Source organism: Carya illinoinensis, chromosome 15, assembly GCF_018687715.1.
Source record: "Carya illinoinensis cultivar Pawnee chromosome 15, C.illinoinensisPawnee_v1, whole genome shotgun sequence".
In the NCBI taxonomy this organism is placed as follows: Eukaryota; Viridiplantae; Streptophyta; class Magnoliopsida; order Fagales; family Juglandaceae; genus Carya; species Carya illinoinensis.
The window spans coordinates 20,872,802-20,894,333 of record NC_056766.1 but is presented as its reverse complement, the minus strand read 5'-3'; the positions used below and the strand labels follow the sequence as shown (position 1 = coordinate 20,894,333).

At 41.7% G+C, this 21,532-nt stretch overlaps 1 pseudogene; it reads right to left on the bottom strand.

Annotated features, from left to right (window-relative positions):
* Window positions 1-9,496: 9,496 nt before the first annotated feature.
* Window positions 9,497-21,532, bottom strand: part of LOC122296744 — a 39,297-nt pseudogene continuing 27,261 nt past the window's right edge.

Below are 21,532 nucleotides of genomic sequence, written 5' to 3'. Positions count from 1 at the left end.
GAGTATGCCACAAGTTCATGATAAACTTTTGCATTTGGATAAGAGTTCCACCAAGCTGAATTGGCAAGAAACCTATCAAGTCTTTCATTAACACAGTGATAGCCTTCTCTTTTATTGGACCATGTAAATTTATACCCATTAAACTGCATATCACGTAACCCACACTCCTCAATGACATCCTGAAATGCAGCAAATTGGCTCTCAGGTCTAGGATTCCCCCCTGTTTTTCATGATGAAACATGATCTCATTCAAATCCCCCATAACTAACCAAGCCTCCCCATTCAACCTTCGCAAGCCCCTAAAAAGATCCCAGGTCCTATAAAGCAATTGTGTCTTGGGAAACCGATAAACAGTCACTAAAAACCATTTTCCACATACCACCATATCATCATTCACAACAGCATCAATATGATAAGCAGAATAATTAACAATAGATAAACAACATCCCTTTCCCAAAATAATGCAATACCCCCCTTTCTACCAATAGCACTAACAGTTAAGCAATTCAGAAACCCAAGTTTAAACTTATAGTTTTCAACCTCACGTACACTGAGTCTCATTTCTCGAAGAAACAACACATCGGGCGCTTCCCTCTTGACTAAATCACAAAGCTTACAAATGCCCTGTGGGTTCTAGGACAAGGTTTTAATGGCTGTCGGTGGTGCTGCTCAACAGCCACCACCGATAACAAGGAGATTTCCGCCCGCGTCACTTCATCGCTAAAGGATGCATCTTCTGTAACACAACTCTTTGGCTAGAGCTTCTTCCTCACATTCTGTATCACAGCCCCTTTGCCCTTCCACAGCTTTCTCTTCTTCTCACCCTCAAGAGATACATCTTCACAAGAATTGGAATCAGGTCTTGTTGTTTCAGCATGAAACAACGCTACACGGCGCCATTTATGACTACTAGAGGGATCGGGCTTCAAAAACAAGCCTTGACCCATCATTGGCTTTGTAACAGATTTCGCCTAGACCCCACAAAGCCCATCAGCCACCTTATAATGAAATCCTGAAACAATCGCCATCTCCTCATTAACTTCCCCAACATCAGTTACAAGTAACGTACTCTCTTCACTCCAATCCAGAGCATTTATGGGTAACGAAAGCCCCTGAAGATCAGCCTTCTCCCCTGCTTCAATCGCCTCCATGAATTCTAATTCTGTTACATTTGTCCCTTCGCAGATGCCACCACCACCGACAATAATTAAACAACCTCCAGCGACCATGGTGGGCTCACCCTCTGCCTTCTGAATGACTCCATCCATTGGACGGATCCGCCCTTGATTCTTCCGGTCACTAAAGCTCCCAGCCCAAAGCCATATTCCATAAGGTTGAACATCCAGATTCATCCTCCAGGAAACGCCATCCCCACAAACGCAATCTTTATCAATATGTCCCAGCCTACCACACTAGTAGTAGAAATTTGGAAGTCGCTCATAGGAGAACCAAATCCAAACAGAATCACCACCACTGAGAGATAATTTGGACACACGTAATAGAGGCTCAGTGACATTAAACTTTACACACACCCTCAAGTACTCACCTCATTCCACCTCCCCCTTCTCCAAATCCACCTCTTCAATAGACCCCAACTTTTCCCCAAGTTTCTTACCAACATGTGCATTCCTTGCCATGAGAGGTAATCATGGAGTCTAACCCAGAAAGTAGCCATTTCCAACTTGATCTGTTGCACTTGAAGCCGACCATCCGCTTCTTCTAACAAGAATAGATGTTTGTCAAAAGTCTATGGCCCCTCCATTAAAACCTTCTTTTTATCTTTGCTATCTTCGAACTCAACAAGAAACAGTACTGACAAGAGATCCTGAAAATGCACACCCATTACAATTCGCCAAACTTTCCTCATCATGCCTTTAAAAGCTTCTCTGTTAAAATATTTCTCAATGAAAAGCTTCATGAACAAACACTTTCCACCACGAGGCAAAATATCATCCAAATTTTTTGTTTCTATAGCCACATCCTCACTGTCCTTCTTCGTTAAAGACAACTTCGTATAAAGGACAAAAAGATCATCCTCCATAATTATGCTCAAAGGAAGAAAGAGACAAACTACACCAGGGTAGTAAAAAGTACCTCTACAAAGGAACCCTAGGAAGATGGAGTAAGTGTGGAAATCTGCAGTGGGGTCAAACCAGAGGTAGAATTGTTGCTCTCTATCACCTTTGCCTTGATTGTAAACATTTGTGTGAACAATATAAGGATCACCACTCTAGCTGCCTAAGAATTCTTAGTCCATCTCATCCCATGACGACCCTTCTGAATGCAACTGCATCATAAAATTAATTGATTTTCACGTATTAACATAAAGGTCCAAAGCATTAAGAATAGGCGATCGAAATGAACGAATGGTACATTTTCTGGTAAGGAACCTACATAGTAGGCAGTGAAAGTGCCAGCGAAGTTGCCAGGGACAAGCTTAATCTGCATATTGATCATTCCAAATAGATATTCTTCTTAGACTGGAAGCTTGAGCCAGAGGTCATGTCAGGAGAGAGAGTAAGGAGCTCCCCGTTTTTTAATATTTTAGCGTAGCCATCACCCTAGGTACTGTCAATGCTTTTGTAGAAGTTACCAGCAGAAGCAGCCGTAAAAAAGGAAACTATGAGATGAACCAACATCAACACTGCAGGAATTTTGTAGCACAACAAACAAGCAGCATAAGCCATTCCTTAACGATATGAGAGAGAGAGAGAGAGAGAGAGAGAGAGAGAGAGAGAGAGATCTAGCGATTTTTGTATGTAGCCAAGCCTGTAGTGTTTGATTTATATTGAACAGGAGGCTAGGCGGTGTTGGAACGCTACACTCGTCGAGTCCATTCCATATCAAGGCTAGGTTGAGATGTAAAAGGTGAGATGTAGATAGCTGGATGGCATTATATAGAGGCCATTGCCTCTTCAAGTCCGTTCCATGCTAAAGCTTGTCGAATGTTGATTTTCCATGATTGGGATTTTACAGTGCAGCAATGCTATTGGCAGATTTTGTAGAAGTCCCTCGTGGCAATGCTTCAACCGTCTATTCCCATATTTTCAGTTGAGAAATATTTTAGTCTTAAATAATTACACAAAAGTAATTTTATAAACTAACATGATTTGATATAATTCATCAGATTGTACAGTTATTTTTCTTGTAAAACAGATCTAATGGATCATATAAAACCATGTTAATTTGTGAATTAACTTTTGTAGAATCTCTTTGAATCTAGAACACTTCACTTATCAGTTCCCCAACCAATCGTTCCAGTGAAATACTGAAACCAAACAAAGCAAGACCCAATCATACTATAGAGCATATGACCCATACACAATCCAGTATTTATAAGCCATGACAGCCATTTTTATTGGGGCCGCCTCGGTTGTCAACAATGTTTTGGCGATGAATTGAGGTGTCTCGTCCGATGCATGATAAATGGACTATATCCTTTAACATAACGTTGATTTTGTGTGCTCGAATACTAAACACAAGTGTGTACAAGGACGACTCAATACAAATTGAGGCTTAAAGCAAAATTTAAGTGAGTTACTTTTAATTATAATAAAATAAAATATAAGTTATTATATTGAATATTTTTCAAAATTTTCAATAAAATGAGGCTTTATTTAAAATATTGAAATAAAAGTTTTTTGAGTTTATATGTAATTTAACAATTTAAAATGAGGCCTTTTTGTAAATTTTAGATCTCAATTTAGCAAGATCTTAGAAAAAAAAGTATTAAAAAATATAAATTATTTGTTATATTAAACATTAAATTTAGTATCATTAGCCCTTGCATACATTGAAAAATAAAAAATAAAAAATTACTTAAATTTTTATTTAAGGTTTTTAAATTTTTTTCTAAAATAATTAAAATAAAAAACAACTTCACTTTTAAGTTTTGGGGGCCTTGGATTGGGTGGTTAGGCAATGGCCTAAGTAGCCTTACCCTTAAGTCGACTCTGCGTGTGTACAAAGTTGCAGCGGAAATTAATAAAGTATTAATCGGAAACTAATAATATTAGTACCAAAGGTCTATGCCTTACTCACTCATCAACAGTAACAATATCCATAAGTCACAATCACTTCTTCAAAAAAAATAATTCAAACTAACATTTGTTTATCGCCCAACTAAAATAATATTACACCATAATTGTTCGTTTTCCGAATACAATTAAACATCCTAAATACAAGAGATTATAAATGTAATGGGGCAAGCCCCCATAACTATTCATCACACTACACTAATTCTTCTTCGTTGAACTAACCCTCGATCTACATTTGCATCAAAATTTATGATTCCGAGGGCAAAACTATAGTGGGATTATCACGTTGAGATTTCAATGAAACCTCACTATGTTAAAATCCATAACAGCACTAACAATATAAGATAATTGTGAAGAATATGAATGCATAAGGTTCATATAAATAACTATAAGAGTTGAAATTGCATATACTTATGGTATACCGAGGAACTAATCCTCAAAGTAAGACAATAGATCCATGAATCATTGTAAAATGTTACTGAGAACCCAATGCCTAAATACACAGTAAAATCACTGAGTATCCATGTAATATCTGAGTCCAGTACCAAACCCGCTTTCTAAATTTATTTTTGGGATTTGTATGGATGAAAAGTCATTTGAGTTTAACAAGTATTTCTTTTTTTCTGTTAGAATACGGGCCCAAATTTTATCTTGGTAGAGATTGAAGATATTTTAGGCCCAGACCACATACGTACAAAACCCAAGCCGTGAGAACCAATTTTAGAATCCACGCCCATGCACGTCTCCATGTCATATTGTCATACACATGTTTTCTTCCCTTTCCTCCTCTAGGTTTCAGTTTTCTAAATTTATACACACGTTTAATACACAAAGTTACAAACCCACTGACCCCATACACGAACTGTCGCAACCTTCCTCCATGTTTAGAGAATCAAAAACTGTAAGTTGCAGCAACCTTCTCATGCCAAACCTCCGCCCAGAACACCCAACGCTGTCGAGGTTCCCTCTTGCATGATCAAATCTGCCAGCCCACTGCCTAGCCAACGTGAAACCGCAGCACCACCGTAGCCTAGTTTTCATCCATTCAAAAAGAAGCGCAAGCCGCAACACCACCACCGCCAGGCCTTTTCAAACCACCAACAGCCTCTATTTTTAAACAAGAAAATAGAGTACGGTTGTGCTCTCAGCCCCGTTGCACGACGGAAGCTTAGCTACGTCGCCACACGTCTACGTTGTCTCAGAAGAGCCATCGAGTCCTGCACTTTAACCAAGACTGTCGTGTTCTCACGGTGAGTTTCCTCTCCCTTAATCGATGTGCGCTCTCTCTCTCTCTCTCTATGTTCTGTTTTGTGATGACCCGCTTTTACATGTATTTTCACTGAAGGGTTGTTTTTAATTTAATTAATATATTAGTTTATTTATTTTAAATTAATATATTTTAATTGGTTTTTATCTATTTGATGTTGCGTTTTATTTATTTTAGTCGTTTTACGGTTTTTAATATCGTTTACGGCGGATCTATTTTTGGTTTCCGGAGTGAGGATTGGACCTCATTTATTCTCTTTTCTCTTTTTCTTTTTCCCTTTTTCCTTTTTCTTTTTCTTCTTTTCTTCTTTTCTTCCTTTTTCTTCCTCTTTCCTTCCCGGTTTCTCTCTCCCCGCGCAGCTCTTCTCTCTTTTCTCCTTCCCGTCGCCGCCCCTTTGACCGCCCAGTTCTCCGCCATCCGGCCACCGTTTAGTGCACCACCACCACCATTCTCTTCCTCTTCCACCAGAGATCATCCCCACCAATTTTCAGAGCCATCGGACCAACCGTTAGCCTCCGCGAGCCGCCGGAAGTCGCTGCACCTGCTCTGTTTTTGCCCCTGTCGCCGATTGCTTTCGCAGCCCAGAACTGCCGCTCGCCGGCGGCGTGGCCTACACCACCCACCCAGTTTTCTTCTCCTCTAACCAGTGAACATCCCCACCAAGTTTCACCTCCATCCGAGCCACCGTTAGCCGCCACGAGCTCCTCCAAGCCCCGTCGCACAACCTCCGGCCACCATCTTTTCATAGCTTCTTCCCCTACCTCTTGCCAACCTAAACCACCCATTTCTAGCCTCGATCCATTGCCGGAGCAGCTCGCACGAGCTCAACTCCGTTCAGCCCCTTTTTGGCCTTCGACCGCCATTTCCACCACCACCCACGGCCAAAACTCATTTTCCTTAACTTCATAAATATCTCAAGGCCATTCCCTATCAATCCCGAGCCTTGGTTTGTCCCCATTCAAAAGTGAGTATTTTACAACCCACGGCCACAGTGTAAATTACACTGTTACGTTGCTTTTCCTCCGCCGTTTGCAACGCCGCGTGTTTTCTAAAAATACCATATAGCGCTGTAAGTATTTTACAAACCCTAATTTTAGATTTAAATATATTTTGCTCTTTCAATAATTAATTGTTGTTGGTTGGCTGATTCCGGACTGAGTCCGAGGAGTTCGGGGGTCGGATGGATTGAGGACGGAGTGCTTGGTTTTGCTTGTTTGTGTTTACTTGATTATTTGTGCTATGAGGCGTGAGTTGCATATTGTGTTTATGTGCATATTGTTTTAATCGGGAAAATCCCGTTTTATTGGCGTAAATGGTTTTTGGGTGCATGTGTCTCACGAGCCCAAGCCGGGATGAGTTATTATCTCGGTGGAGCTCCTCTGGTTACTCGGGAGTGGATAAAACTGAGTGACATCCCCTGGGTTGTCGCAGGGCGACGACCGGATCGCACGATATGGTAATGCTGTCATGTCGACTCCGTGGTCCCTAGAGTGGAGGGAACTAGAGGATGGCCTGGCCAGGTACGCGCGAGGCGCGAGTCTGGGCATCGCTCATTTAGGTGTCACATGCGTAGTCGTTACCTGCGGTATGGCACAGAGCCAGGATATGCGGGTGATCCCTAGGGGAGATCATGGTGCATGCATAACCGGATTGTTTTTATGATTTTTGGATGTGGGCCATTGTCTGGGAAAATGGCGATGTTTGGTTTCCGAGGTTTTTGATCTATTTTCTGGGAAAATGGTGGTTTGGGCTATTATCTGGGATAATGGCGAGGCTTGGTTTTAAATATTGTTTTTGTGGGCCAAATGGGCTTTTGGCGTGCGTGTAAAAGTTATCTTTTATGGCGCATGTGCATTGGTTTTTATTTCATGTATATTGTTTAAGTTTTATATGTTTTTATCTAGTGGTGTTTGGAGTTTACTTACCTGCGGCACCATTTTTGATACCGTAGATTTTGGTGTAGAGATCGATAATGAGGAGGAGGAGGCTGAGCCCGAGGATGCGGCTCCACCAGGGTGCTGATGTTATGTTTTGTATTTAGTTTAAAATTATATTTGTGTCTTGTAATATTTATTTACATATGTTTTGAATAGTTTTATATTAAACAAGAAAAATTCTGGTACTTAGTTATTGACTTGCTTTTCGCTGCGTTTTTCTCGTACACATTCGTCGCTTTTTCACACACTTGGCACACGTCGATAGGATGATGACCCGTGATGTCATTATCCGGACGTCTCGATTTTTCCGTGTTCGTGCATGGGGATTTGGGGGCACATGTTTTCTCTCCCATCACTTTCTCTCTCTGTATCTCAGCCACACCACTCTTTTGCACCGCCAACGTCCACGCCGACCCAACTCCAGCCATCATCGGGCAACCCAACTCTGTCACACCTCACTCTCGGTGTTGCTGTCTCTGGCCTTTGTCTTTGGGTAAGCTGCTACCACCCTCTAGTTGTAGGATGATTTCGGTTACCTTAAGTATGATTTTAGGTTTTACATGTAAGTGATAGTAAATAACGGGCATGCCTTTTGCAACTCATGGCAAATATCATGTTTGGGATGGGCCTAAATTTTATGATGGTTTTGATCTTTATATTGGGCTTGAGCTGAGTTGGACTTGTTTTTGAGTTGGGTTTGTTTTGTGGGAGATTTTGTTGAAATAAATTTTTACGAGGAACTTGATTTCCTAGACGGCTTTGAGATTAACGAATTCTTGAAATTATTATGTTATTTTGTTTGGAGAATTTATGTGTAAATCAAAGTAATTGGAAAATAATGATACTTTAGGGTTAAGAAAATTTTTAAGTTTTTGACGTATTAGAATGGGCAATTTAAGTATTTTAGGTGTAAATACGATATAAATATTCAGTTAGAGATTTACTCAAGCTACATGATTTTTGTTATTAGGTGACGATTGATATTCCCTTACAACTGCTGTGAGGAAATTTCAAAAAACTAAGAAGTCCAGGTAAGCATAGTTTCTATGCTAGACTTTGCATTAAAAGAAAATAAAATGAAGTTGAATTTGAAAAATTTGCATGTTGGTTTTTGAAAAGAAATGTGAAAGCAACCTTAGTTATTTGTTTAGCATTACTCATGAACTCTAATGAAAGATAAAGCATTTTTTGTCATGGCTGGTGTAGATATGAACTTATTTTTTTGGTATTCTATTTCCGAACTATGCAAAAAAAGCGAATATAAAAATTTTTGCATGATTATGTGAAAATGCTCTGGATCTGTTTTGATTCTGAAGATGATATGATTCTATTCAATATTCTGTTTTGATAAAATGTGATTTTGAAAAACCTTTGGCATAACTTTCTGATTCTAAATTTGATTCTGTTTCTGTTAGGTTTAGTTACGGCCCTGCCATAGGTAATAATAATGGCATATAGCCCAACCACGAATAATAATAGTGGAAACGACCCAACCATGAGTAATAATAGTGAATACGGCCTAACCACGGGCTACCATGGGTTATAATAGTGGACAGGTCTCAATCACAGGTAATAATAGTGGATACGGCCCCACCACGGGTTATAGTAGTGGTGACAGAGTGTTATATGTTCTGCTTGACTATCCGCAAATGCACAACCCTACCACGGGGGTTATACATGGTCTCTGTTCTAATATGATGATGATGTAAGGTCTCCGATTTTTGTTATGCCAAAGGATTATTTTTTTAATAAGATTGTTTCTTAATTTTTAAGGATTATGATTATTATTATTTTAATTTTTACATATTTTATAATAAACAACTCAACTTTTTTAAATTCTAAATCAATAATAATATTAAAAAAATTATATTTTATTTAACTTTCATTTAAAATTATCTCTAAAATCAAACCAGTCTTAAATATCCCATTCTCTTGTCACATTTTTATTGCTGACCGACGTCTTAAATGAACTCAATCACTTACAATTTAAGATAAAAAGGCTATTAAGACAAAAACTTAGAATAGAAATGTAAAGCACCAATTTCCCAAACATCTCATTTTCCTCTTAAAAGGGGACAGCCTCGCTACTTTGCTGACCTTATTTTTTGTGAGTATGTGATCTCTAACCTTGGGTAACGAAGCCCAGGAAACAACGTATAGGACAAACAATCTTGGGTTTAGATCTGTACCATCTGTAGATTCATTCTGAAAGGCTATGTTTCCCCTGCCCCTGGTCTCCATCACTCCATTGGAGTTCAATGCTCTGCACTCTCTGGGACAAGAGAAGCATCTTCTCCAATCATCAAGTTCTGTGCTTGAATGGTGTAAGCTTGATCGGCTTTTTTGGGTCGCCCATCATATTCAAACACCTCCACCAGCTAGGCAAGAATTTCAATCAAGGTGCCAAAATCATTGCTACCTTAGTTTGCAGTATCGGAAACTTGACTACTAGTTACACCATCAAATAAAGGGCAGGGTGAAATGGTTGAGAAAATGTAAGGTCAACCCAATTTAAAAATATGGCATACCATAGCCTCGTGAAGCCACACGACTGGAACCCCCAAGTTTTCAATAAACTGGCGTTGCAACTCATCTGAACTCCAACATTCACAATACTGGAACAAGATTTCTCGAATGAGACTTGCATGTAGATATGGAAAATCTTCACGGTAAGACATATGAAGGATCACATAGATGGCCCAATGACATTTCCCAATACATAATAGCTGTGATACAAGTACCATGTCAAGAACATGAAGATCATTAGAAGTGATAGCACCAATTGCCTCCAACACTACACGCTGATGCCAAATCATATGGCAATCAAGTGGATCGTTTCTTGAGGATAATGCAGTGAACATTGCCTTCAAAAGGTCAAACTCTCGCTCTCCACTCGCATGAAGAAGCATAAGATAATACGAGAAGTCAAAACGTTCATCTGTACTCCATTTAACAGCCTCTTCTACTGGTCGTTCATCAATGTATACTGGAACAGGATATGGAGCTTTTCCATCATCAACAAGATGTTGATAAGTGTGGAAAACAATGGGCAAGGAAGTGTCAGGTGTTAGTTGATACCACATCAATAAGCCTAGAAATCGCTTCCAATCAACTTTCATACCATGCAAAGAACCGTGAATATTTCCAGCAAGCAATTCATAAAGCCTTAAACCGGTCCTCCTCAATGAAACTGAAATCCAGCCTATTGATTCTCCATAGATCAAGTTGCACAGCACGATTCACCATCGACCCACCAGCCTGGCTTAATAAGCAAGCCAGTCTCACATTCCCTGTAGAAGCAGCGAGCTCCACAGCTGCATCAAGCTGTCGCCCCGTCAAGAGTAAGAATACATGTTCCAGATAACTTGATTCATTCAAGGAGCTTATTGTATCTTGTGTTGCAGATGGAGACAAAGAAGTAAACGGTGCCATGCACCGTTTACTATTTTGGCATATAAGGCACCGTTCGGTGCTTTTGTTAGGCACCTCCCCACCTCCCTAAAATCATGCAGCAAATTGCTGCATAGTATTGATTTGCTCTCCTATAAATAGGAGAGCTTAAGCATCAGAGAGTGTGCAGCGAAAGTGCAGCGTGCAGACAGAGAGTGGGAGAGACAGAAGAGAGAAACAGAGAGTCGGTGAGAGAGAGTTTCTGTAAAAATATTTTCATAGTGAAATTACAGCTTCTGTGGACGTAGGCAGTTGCCGAACCACGTTAAATTTCGTCCCTCCTTTATTTAGATTCGTTTCTGGGCCAAAACAGCTCCCAACAACTGGTATCAGAGCACCGGTTCAATCTGTCCGAAAATTCAAGTTGTTCAAAATCAATTTTTGACAACTCCACGGTGTTCCTCGCGTCGAGACGAATCCGTTGCCGCAAACGGAATCGAAAACGGAGGTCGGACGAGGCTCCACGCGCCCCTAGAAGATCGGCGCGTGCATCTGCTGCAACTCCACGCGCCCCACGCGCTCCAGAGGTTGAAGACGCGTGCAAAACACGCGCTCACGCGCCCCCACGCACGCCAGAGGTTGAAGACACATGACGGACACGCGCTTCACGCGCCCCCACGCGCCCTACAGAGGTTCGGCGCGTGTTGCACACGCGCCTCTCTCTCCCCACGCGCACAGCACTGTAGCGCGTGTATATCACGCGCCACGCGCACTGTACAGCGCGTGCATCACACGCGCCACGTGCTTGACCACGCGCACTGTACAGCGCGTGCATCTCACGCGCCAGACAGATCAAGGCCGTCCGTTTTTCAGATCTGTTTTTGGCTAGATCTAAGCCATTCGGAGTCCAATTTCGACGATCAAATAGTGTTTTCCAACTATTTGGATCATTCCGGACTCATCCGTACGGTCTAAATTTTGATATTCGGCGTCAATATATTGGATCTGAACCATCCACGTGTTGCAGATCATTTTGGGCTAGATCACGCCAGTTGGAGTTCCATCGCGACGATCAAATAGTGCTGACAAACTATTTGGATCATTCCGAACTCGTTTCCAGCTAATTCGAGTATTTCAGACGTAACGGTGATCTTTGTTTAAATTTGAACTCATGGCTGGAGAAGAAGCTAAAGGTGCTGGTATCGAGAAATTTGACGGTACAGACTTTGGCTACTGGAGAATGCAGATAGAAGATTATCTCTATGGGAAGAAACTACATCTTCCACTCCTAGGAAGAAAGCCAGATGACATGAGCAATGAAGATTGGAGTCTCCTTGATAGACAAGTGTTGGGAGTCATTAGACTAACACTGTCAAGATCAGTTGCACACAATGTGGGAAAGGAGAAGACCACGGCGGATTTGATGAAAGCTCTATCGGATATGTACGAGCAGCCATCAGCCAATAACAAAGTGCATCTGATGTACAAGCTATTCTACTTGAGAATGGCAGAAGGAACTCCAGTTATTCAACATCTGAATGAGTTCAACACCATCATCAATCAATTAGCTTCAGTGGGGATTGAATTTGATGATGAAGTACGTGCACTAATTGCTCTGGCTCAATTGCCAAAAAGCTGGGAGGCCATGAGAACAGCTATTAGCAATTCTTATGGCAAAACAAAGATGAAGTATCAAGAAATCCGGGACCATATTCTTAGCGAGGAAGTTCGCAGAAGAGATACAGGAGAAGCATCAACTTCCAGTTCTGCCTTAAACCTCGAGACGAGAGGTAGAGGAGCTAGTAGAAGTTCAAATCGGGGCAGATCGAAATCCCGAAGAGGCAGAAGTAAATCAAGGTCTGGAAAACAAGTACAGTGCTGGAATTGTAGCAAGATTGGCCACTTCAAAAATAATTGCAAAGAAGCAAAGAAGAAGAATGAGCATGATTCTGTTAATGCCACAACAGAAGATCTCCAAGATGCCTTACTTCTTTCAGTCGACAATCAAATTGAATCTTGGGTGTTAGATTCAGGAGCTTCGTTCCACACTACAGCACACAGAGAAATCATGCAGAATTATGTCACTGGTGATTTCGGGAAGGTGTACTTAGCAGATGGAGAAGCGTTGGAAATCGAAGGCATGGGAGATGTACCAATCAATCTGCCCAATGGAAGTGCATGGTTGCTACAGAAGGTGCGACATGTTCCTAAGCTCATGAGGAACCTGATTTCTGTAGGACAACTTGATGCTGATGGGCATTCGGTACTATTTACCGGTGGCACGTGGAAGATAACAAAAGGAGCTATGGTAGTAGCTCGAGGCACAAAAACAGGTACTCTATACATGACTTCAAGTATTAGAGATACTATTGCAATTGCTGATGCAAATGCCAACCTATGGCATCAAAGGCTTGGTCACATGAGTGAAAAAGGAATGAAAATACTATTATCCAAGGGGAAGTTACCAAAGTTGGAATCAACTGATTTCGACATGTGTGAAGGTTGCATTTTTGGGAAACAGAAAAAGGTTAGTTTCCTAAAAAATGGTAGAACTCCAAAATCTACAAAGTTGGAGTTGGTGCACACAGATTTATGGGGGCCATCTCCAGTCGCTTCTCTTGGAGGATCCCGATACTATGTTTCCTTTATTGATGATTCAAGCAGGAAAGTATGGGTTTATTTTTTGAAAAATAAATCTGACACATTTGATACTTTCAAGAAGTGGAAAGCCATGGTTGAAAATGAAACAGGCTTGAAGTTAAAATGTGATGACCCGCTTTTACGTGTATTTTCACTGAAGGGTTGTTTTTAATTTAATTAATATATTAGTTTATTTATTTTAAATTAATGTGTTTTAAATTGGTTTTTAATTTATTTGATGTTGTGTTTATTTTATTTAGTCGTTTTACGGTTTTTAAAATCGTTTTCGGCGGATCAGTTTTGGTTTCCGGAGTGAGGACTGGACCTCATTTCTTTTCCCTCATCTTTTCTTTTTCTTTTCTCTTTTTCCTTTTTCTTTTTCCTTTTCCTTCTTTTTCTTTCTTTTTCTTTTTTTTTTTCTTCTTCTTTCTTCTTCCTCCTCTCCCGCGTACGCAGCAGCCCCTTTTTCTCTCCATCCCGTCGCTGCCCCTTTGACCGGCCGGTTCTCCGCCGTCCGGCCACCGTTTGATGCACCGTCACCACCATTCTCTTCCCCTTCCACCATAGATCATCCCCACCAATTTTCAGAGCCATCGGACCAGCCGTTTACTTTCGAGAGCCGCCGGAAGTCGCTGCACCTGCTCTGTTTTTGCCCCTGTCGCCGGAACTGTTTTCTGCCCAGACCGCCGCCGTCCGGCCACCGTTTGGCTCGCCGCCAGTCTCGTTCGAACCCCCTCCCTCCGGCGCACCTTCCCACCAAATATCTCCCCCATCCGGCCGGCCGTTTGGCCGGAAGAGCCATTTCTTTCCCCACGGATTTTACTCCGATCCGCCGCCGTCGCTCCACCTCCGGCCACCATTTCTTCACCACTTCATCACCGACTCCTTGCCGTCCTAACCCACCTATTTCCGGCCTCCAACGACCACCGGAACAGCTCCTACGAGCTTGCTTTCCGATTTGAGTTTTCCGGCCTATTTCCGGCGTTTTTGCCGCCACCCACGGCCAACCACCACTTCCAATAGCTTCACAATCATCCCTAAACCATTCCCTATCAATCCTAAGCCCTGGGTTGTCCCCGTTCAAAAATGGGTAATTTATTACCCACGGACACAGTGTAAATTACACTGTTACGTTGCTTTTCCTCCGCCGTTTGCAACGCCGCGAGCTTTCTAAAAATACCGTATAGCGCTGTAAGTATTTTCCAAACCCTATTTTCAGATTTTAATATATATTGCTCATTCAATTGATTTATTTATTTAATTATTTATTTAATTGTTTGTTGTTGGTTGTTGATTCCGGACTGAGTCCGAGGAGTTTCGGGGGTCGGATGGATTGAGGACGGAGTGTTTGTTTGGTTGGTTGTTATTGGTTGTTTCGATTGGGCCGTGTGGTGTGCGTTGCATTTTATTTGTGTGCGTTGCATTTTATTTGTGTGCGTTGCATTTTATTTGTGTGCGTTGCATATCGCGTGCATGTGCATCATGTTTATCGGCGTTTTGGCGTTTGGGTGCGTGTGTCTCACGAGCCCAAGCCGTGATGGGTTATTATCACGGTGGAGCTCCTCTGGTCACTCGGGAGCGGTCAATACTGAGTGACATCCCCTGAGTAGTCGTCTGGGCGCTGACGAGTTCGGTACTAGAGGATGGGTCTGGCCCGGTACGTGCTGAGCACGAGTCCAGGCATCGCTCTATTCACCGATTCTGAGGCCCTGCGCGATGACGGAGTAGTATTAGAGGATGGGTCTGGCCCGGTACGTGCTGAGCACGAGTCCAGGCATCGCTCTACTCACTGACTCCGGGAGCGGAAATTAGAGGATGGGTCTGGCCCGGTACGTGCTGAGCACGAGTCCAGGCATCGCTCTATTCACCGATCCCGTGGCCCTTCGCTGGCGAGGGCTAGAGGATGGCCCGGCCCGGTACGTGCATGGCACGAGTCTGGGCATCGCTCGTTTAGGTGTCGCACGCGTAGCCGTTCTCTACGGTGTGGCACTGAGCCAGGGTGTGTGGATGATCCCTAGGGGAGATCATGGTGCATACGGAGCGGGTTGTGGTATGGTTTTTCGGTTATGATCCATTTTCTGGGAAAATGGTGGTTTGGGCCATTATCGGGGATAATGGCGAGGTTTGGCTTTATGGAGGTTGGTGGGCCTTATGAGTTTTTGGCGTGCGTGGTAATATATGTGTAGCGGGGCGTGTGTTTGTTTGATCTTGTTTTCTTGTTGTTTGGGTTATATGTATTTTCATCTGGTAGTGTTTGGGTCATACTTACCTGCGGAACCTTTCTGGGTTCCGTAGCTTTTGGTGCAGAGTTCGAGGACGAGGAAGAAGAGGCTGAGCCCGAGGATGCGGCTCCGCCGGGTTGCTGATGCTATGTTTATATTTGTTTTATATCTGTATTGAGGTTTTGTAATATTTTATTTAAGTATGTTTTAAACAGCTTGTATTACGTTAAGAAAAAATTCTGGTACTTATTTATTGACTTACTTCTCGCTGCGTTTGTCTTGTGCACTTTGTCGCTCTTGCACACACTTGGCACCCGTCGTTAGGATGGTGGTCCGGGTTGTCACCATCCGGACGTCTCGATTTTCCCGTGTTCGGGCGTGGGGATTTGGGGGCGTCACAGGTGGTATCAGAGCGGTTTGGCTCTGGGTAAAACCACATGTCCCGTAGTTAGTACCAGAATGTTTTTATAGGTTGTGTTTCAAAAAATTATGTTAAGTAAAGTTGTTATTTGATTTGTTTTATTTGTTTGAACTTGTTTGCTTGTTTTTATTTATTTGGTTATGTTTTTGCATGCTGGTTTCCTTTGTTTCTTGCTGTGTGATGTTGGTTTTGGTTTTTGGTTTTATGATGGTTTTATTTGTTTTTCTTTAACTTGATTTTATTTTATTTGAATTGCAAGTATGTTGTTTATTTGTTTTGTTTTTTTTGTTTTAAGTTGTTTTGTTTTGTTTTGTCCGGAGTTAAAGTGGGATTGAGGATTGTGCTATGGCAGGAGGACGGTACTATTGAGAATGTCGTTGAAAAAAAAAAAAAAAAAAAGTTACTTAGTGAAGTAGGGTTGAATTTTATAAAGGTGGGTTACTTTCATAATATTGTGGGTAGAAGGGGACGACATGGATTAGGCAATTTCTTGGGAGTAGGAATGTAAGTTGCAACTAAGGAGGGGAGTTAGCTTTAAGTCGCTTAAGATGGTTGAGGTCTTAGGTTTTGTAGAATTTATGTAATGAAGCTATAGAATAGGAGAGTGTAGGTTCAACGGACTTTAAGGATTGGTTTAAGATAATTTTATCTAAGGTTTGAGGCCTTATAGATTTTAGGAAATAAGATTTTGGTAATTAAGGTTTTAGGTTCGACAAGCTTTGGGGGAAATAATTAAATTTCAAGTTTTAAATTTCGCTTATTCGGATGAACAATTTGGTGGCAATTGGGGTTTTAAAATTTACAAGTTTTAAGGTGAATGTTTTGGATTAAAGCTATCAATCTCGAGGATTTCAGAAAATGACTTATTATCCGTTAATGTATTAGATTTTAAAAGTTTTGGGAGCCGATTGTTCTATTATGGGGTGTAAGCTCATTGATCTTAGAAATTTTAGAAATTATTCTTATTTGATTTAAGGTTTTAGAATTGCAGAGTTGAAGGACCAATTTATAATAAGAGTTGAGTTCTTAATTTTACAGACTTGGGGTGCTAGCTTGATCCACTCTGGAGAGTGATTAGTTTGCAACCATTAAAATGGGGTTGATCAGAGTTTAGTTAATAATATGAAATTTTTCTGGGGTACATTTCTTTGAGAATGGAAGGTAATGATTTAGCTCATATACTTCTTTGAGGATTGTAGATATTGACTTAGTTCAGAAAATGACTATTGTTAACTCGAGGTTGTAGTAATCGATTTTAGGAAATGATTTTTGTCGGTTCGGAAGAAATAGATCCATTGAGGTTTTGGAAGCAATAGTTTAATTGTGGGTATTGAATTCGATTGAAGTTGAGACCTTATGTTCTAGAGACTTTTGGGAACGGATTATTAGCAGGTTTAAGGTCATTTTCAGTACAAAGCTTTAAGCGATAACTATTTACTGATATTAAGGGTATAAGTTAAGCAGATATAGGAATGAGTCATGTTGATTTGCGGATATAAGTCGAGATGTTGGAAATAGTGGTAATAGACTATTTGTGTGTTGGAATGACTATTGGTTTCGGCTAAGGACGTATAAGATTGACACGTGATAGTGGTAAATCGTTTGGAGCGTTCAGTCGAAGCGTGTTACTCAATGGAATGTGGGTTGGCAATAATTGTTATAGCTCGAGGTTATAGTGACAAGTTTTAGGATTGATTCATACCGAGTTGAGGATAATAGATGATGCAGTTTTGGGAAATGAAATTTTGTTTATTTTGAGGATAAGGTACGGATGTTGGAAATGGAAGTGATGGATCACTTATACGTTAGAATGATTATTGATCTTAGCTAAGGATACATGAGATCCATTTATAGTGGTGGTGAGGGTGTATGGATTTCGGAGAGTACAAATCCTAGTCTCTTTTTGGGCTTGAGAGAAATGGCTTTGGTGAGTACTGAAAATGGATTAGATGTGATAGTATTAAATTCAATAGATTTTAACTTCGAGTTCTTAGTGAGTTGATCGGAGTGTACAGTTGAAGTGGGTTACCAATTGGAGTGATAGTTGGCATTTATTGTGGAGACTATCTTAGAGAATTAATTGTGACTTGAGGTCACACAGGAATTTAAATTTTGAGACTATACTTTCTTTTGGAGTTTTGAGTGTCCAATTGGGAGAATTATATACATTTTATTTAACTAGAAGAGAGATTGTTGAGTCGCCATGTGTAGTGGATAATAAAATCTTGAAAGTGGAAGTTTGGGAATCAGCGGTGATTAACCTAAACAGGTACGTAAGGTAATAAGCAGTAGAAGTCAGGAGAGTAGTGCCATAGTTTTGATGGATTGGAGGTTTGAATAGCATGGCCTATCTTGAGATTTAATTTTGTATGCAATTGAAGGAAATAGTCGTGCTAATATTAGGGTTATGAGAATAGAAGTAGGTAAGTGAGTTTATAAGAAGGGTTTATTAAGGTTATGGTGAATTCAATCGTGGTTCGTAGTGTGTTTAGTCATCTCTAAATTTAGACGATATTCAGAATTTAGGGGATGATTTTGATTGGATTAAGGTAGCTAGAGATAATTGAGGGATAGGAGTGATGATTCACGATTTTGGGAGATTTTATTTTCTATCAAAGTGTGGTAAAGGATTTTCTTGCTTCCAGGTGTTAGAGTTAGCTTGTACTCAAGGGTGTTATTTTATGAGGATATAGTCTTTTTACATTTTGGCGAGTTATCAGAGTGCGCACGGAAGCGTGATATTTTGGAGATAATTAGGTATTTAAATTTTGTGCTGAATTTGGGTAATTAGTGACGACTCGAAATTTCAAGCAGGTACTTGTAATTGGAGAGTAATATTTTAGTTGTGCATATGATGATTATTGATGGTTTATTTTGGAAGTGACTATTAGATTACCAAGATATGGTATACAATGAAAGTTTCGATAATATAGCATAAGAGTTGATTGAGGTTAATACAATTCATTCTAATAAGAAGTACTAATTGTTGAAATTTGCTTGGGTGCGGTTTTGAAGTTCTTGTGGATATGGTGATTTCGGTTTACGTGGCCGCTTTAAGAGTTCTAGACGTGATGCATTTCTGGGAGATTAGTGTGAATATGATGGAGTTGCTTATAGGAGTATTTTTGGGAAGCGCGTTCTTCATACTTGTGTGGAAATGGTTGATGGTATGATTTTCTCAAGTATAATCGGAGTTGTTTATGGTATCCTGCTTGGCGCTGAGGTTTGATCTCGCAAATTTCGAGGACGAAATTTGTTTTAAGGGGGGGAGGATGTGATGACCCGCTTTTACGTGTATTTTCACTGAAGGGTTGTTTTTAATTTAATTAATATATTAGTTTATTTATTTTAAATTAATGTGTTTTAAATTGGTTTTTAATTTATTTGATGTTGTGTTTATTTTATTTAGTCGTTTTACGGTTTTTAAAATCGTTTTCGGCGGATCAGTTTTGGTTTCCGGAGTGAGGACTGGACCTCATTTCTTTTCCCTCATCTTTTCTTTTTCTTTTCTCTTTTTCCTTTTTCTTTTTCCTTTTCCTTCTTTTTCTTTCTTTTTCTTTTTTTTTTTTCTTCTTCTTTCTTCTTCCTCCTCTCCCGCGTACGCAGCAGCCCCTTTTTCTCTCCATCCCGTCGCTGCCCCTTTGACCGGCCGGTTCTCCGCCGTCCGGCCACCGTTTGATGCACCGTCACCACCATTCTCTTCCCCTTCCACCATAGATCATCCCCACCAATTTTCAGAGCCATCGGACCAGCCGTTTGCTTTCGAGAGCCGCCGGAAGTCGCTGCACCTGCTCTGTTTTTGCCCCTGTCGCCGGAACTGTTTTCTGCCCAGACCGCCGCCGTCCGGCCACCGTTTGGCTCGCCGCCGGTCTCGTTCGAACCCCCTCCCTCCGGCGCACCTTCCCACCAAATATCTCCCCCATCCGGCTGGCCGTTTGGCCGGAAGAGCCATTTCTTTCCCCACGGATTTTACTCCGATCCGCCGCCGTCGCTCCACCTCCGGCCACCATTTCTTCACCACTTCATCACCGACTCCTTGCCGTCCTAACCCACCTATTTCCGGCCTCCAACGACCACCGGAACAGCTCCTACGAGCTTGCTTTCCGATTTGAGTTTTCCGGCCTATTTCCGGCGTTTTTGCCGCCACCCACGGCCAACCACCACTTCCAATAGCTTCACAATCATCCCTAAACCATTCCCTATCAATCCTAAGCCCTGGGTTGTCCCCGTTCAAAAATGGGTAATTTATTACCCACGGACACAGTGTAAATTACACTGTTACGTTGCTTTTCCTCCGCCGTTTGCAACGCCGCGAGCTTTCTAAAAATACCGTATAGCGCTGTAAGTATTTTCCAAACCCTATTTTCAGATTTTAATATATATTGCTCATTCAATTGATTTATTTATTTAATTATTTATTTAATTGTTTGTTGTTGGTTGTTGATTCCGGACTGAGTCCGAGGAGTTTCGGGGGTCGGATGGATTGAGGACGGAGTGTTTGTTTGGTTGGTTGTTATTGGTTGTTTCGATTGGGCCGTGTGGTGTGCGTTGCATTTTATTTGTGTGCGTTGCATTTTATTTGTGTGCGTTGCATTTTATTTGTGTGCGTTGCATATCGCGTGCATGTGCATCATGTTTATCGGCGTTTTGGCGTTTGGGTGCGTGTGTCTCACGAGCCCAAGCCGTGATGGGTTATTATCACGGTGGAGCTCCTCTGGTCACTCGGGAGCGGTCAATACTGAGTGACATCCCCTGAGTAGTCGTCTGGGCGCTGACGAGTTCGGTACTAGAGGATGGGTCTGGCCCGGTACGTGCTGAGCACGAGTCCAGGCATCGCTCTATTCACCGATTCTGAGGCCCTGCGCGATGACGGAGTAGTATTAGAGGATGGGTCTGGCCCGGTACGTGCTGAGCACGAGTCCAGGCATCGCTCTACTCACTGACTCCGGGAGCGGAAATTAGAGGATGGGTCTGGCCCGGTACGTGCTGAGCACGAGTCCAGGCATCGCTCTATTCACCGATCCCGTGGCCCTTCGCTGGCGAGGGCTAGAGGATGGCCCGGCCCGGTACGTGCATGGCACGAGTCTGGGCATCGCTCGTTTAGGTGTCGCACGCGTAGCCGTTCTCTACGGTGTGGCACTGAGCCAGGGTGTGTGGATGATCCCTAGGGGAGATCATGGTGCATACGGAGCGGGTTGTGGTATGGTTTTTCGGTTATGATCCATTTTCTGGGAAAATGGTGGTTTGGGCCATTATCGGGGATAATGGCGAGGTTTGGCTTTATGGAGGTTGGTGGGCCTTATGAGTTTTTGGCGTGCGTGGTAATATATGTGTAGCGGGGCGTGTGTTTGTTTGATCTTGTTTTCTTGTTGTTTGGGTTATATGTATTTTCATCTGGTAGTGTTTGGGTCATACTTACCTGCGGAACCTTTCTGGGTTCCGTAGCTTTTGGTGCAGAGTTCGAGGACGAGGAAGAAGAGGCTGAGCCCGAGGATGCGGCTCCGCCGGGTTGCTGATGCTATGTTTATATTTGTTTTATATCTGTATTGAGGTTTTGTAATATTTTATTTAAGTATGTTTTAAACAGCTTGTATTACGTTAAGAAAAAATTCTGGTAC